This window comes from Myotis daubentonii, chromosome 2 (assembly GCF_963259705.1).
Source record: "Myotis daubentonii chromosome 2, mMyoDau2.1, whole genome shotgun sequence".
NCBI classification, from domain to species: Eukaryota; Metazoa; Chordata; class Mammalia; order Chiroptera; family Vespertilionidae; genus Myotis; species Myotis daubentonii.
The window spans coordinates 206,449,523-206,451,811 of NC_081841.1; positions in this window are offsets into that span (position 1 = coordinate 206,449,523).

Consider the following 2,289-nt stretch of genomic DNA (forward strand, 5'->3'; position numbering starts at 1 on the left):
AATTGATGATTCTCTCTCATCATAGATGTTTCTATCTCTCTCTCCCTCTCTCTGAAATAAAAGAATTTTATTCTTTTAATAAAAGAGTGGTTAAGGCAGTAGTTTCTTTTTCTTTTCATGCAAATTCAACTGGTGTAGTAGCTTCACAATCATAAGAAGACAGGCAGCTCCACCCACGCAGAGCGTCCTATCTACCCAGCAGGAAGGAGGAAAGTGAGAAGGACACACCCTCTGTTTAAGGACACTGCCTGGAAGTATCACATCTCACTTCCCGCTAGAGCAGTGTCTCTGTGCAGTTTCTTCTGCCTGCAGTCTGACAGACTCCACTCCGTTCCAGTTTAGGTCAACACTTTCCCCAGTGAGGCTGTTTCATGCATTTGTAATTTCCATAGTTTTGTCACATTCTGGGATCCCTCAAACTCCTAAATGATTTCTAAATTTGTACACATTAGGCTCACTCATTATGCTACAACATTCTATGGGTTTTGTCACATATTGTTTAAAACATCAATAAACTGTATCATTGTGATATTGCTTTAATAAATTATCCTATCTAATAAAAGACAAAGATGCTAATCGACCATACCTTCGCCACACCCATCAGCCAATCAGAGCGATATGCAAATTAGCCACCAACAAAGATGGCAGCTAATTTGCATACTGCAGGCAAGGCGGGCCAGCGTGAGCCGCCATCCGGGCCCCTGTGTGCCGCCTAAGCCCTGCCACCAGCCAGGCCCCCCATGTGCGGCCCTGGGCGGCGGGACCCCCGTGTGCAGCCCTGGGAGGCCGGGACCCCCATGTGCGGCCCTGGGCGGTGGGGATTGGCGGCGCGATTGGCCCGAGGAAGCCCTATTCTTGCAGGAATCTTCCTGCAATGGGCCTCTAGTGTATAATAATAAAAGCATAATATGCTAATTAGACCGGACAGCCAAATGACCTTCCAGATGTCATTCCGGACATTCTTCCAGATATAGCCGCCAAGGCGGGGGCCAAGGCAGAGGAGGTTAAGGGTGATCAGGTAGGCAGGTGAGCAATTAGGGGCGATCAGGCAGGCAGATGAGTGGTTAGGGCGATCAGGCAGGCATGTAGAGTGGTTAGGGGTGATCAGGCAGGCAGGCAAGCCAGCGGTTAGGAGCCAGCATCCCAGATTGTGAGAGGGATGTCTGGCTGCTTGTTTAGGCCCAATCCCCCGAGGGGTCCCGGATTGCGAGAGTGTGCAGGCTGGGCTGAGGTTCCACCCCCACCCCATGCATGAATTTTGTGCACTGGGCCTCTAGTATTCAATAATTTAGTATGTTAATATATATTTAATAGAAACAACAACACATAATTTGCTTAGGGTTTCAAGCTGTTAAATTGCAGAGCTAGAATTCAAACCCTGATGAATGGATCTGCAAAGCCCTCTTTCCTTCTACCTTGCTATTTTCTTTTTTAAGAATCTTAACCTCTGAGTCTTCTCACTTTATAAGAAGAATTTTAGATTTCCTGTGTGGGGTCACTTGCTCTTTCCCATGTATTGGCACAGCACTTCCTAGATATCAGGTCAAGCTTAAAGAGTGGCTCTGAAAGGGTTTTTTTTTTAGAATTGCCAACTCCATTGGATGAAAATAGCACATTGACAACTGATTTGATAACCTATGGGGTGTCCCAAAATTCACGCAAGATCTACAACCGGTCGCTATGACATGCACTGACCACCAGGCACCAGACAATCAATGCAGGAGCTGCCCCCTGGTGCTCGGTGTGCTCCCACAGCTGGAGCACCGCTCAGCTGACTGACGGTCACCACACACCAGGCTCATGACTGGTGAGCACAGCTGCAACGGTGTGAGCCTCTCCCACAGCACAAGCCTCTCCCGCCTCCATAGCAGTGTGCTACCAAGCAGTGGCAGATGTCAGGCACAGCGGGGCAGGGATGAGCAGGAGCTGTGTGGCGCCCGGCCCCACTTCTATATCCCTCTGCAGACATCGGACTGCTGGTTTTGGCCCCAAGGGGTCCCGGATTGCGAGAGGGAGCAGGCCAGGGTTATGGACCCCATCGGTGCATGAATTCATGCACCAGACCTCTAGTAGATCAATAAAGGGCACAGACTTGTCAAAGTGGTGGATAGGGCACCACTAATGGTCCACTATACAAGCCCATCCCATCACCCACATTCCTTCCTCCTTGTTGTATTAATAGCTTGGATCAGGCAGCACCTATTTGCAATCTCTGCTACTTTCAGTTGCCCAATAACTAGCTGATACTCCCACCCATCCATCCCTCTCCACCTCATTACCCTGCCTTCT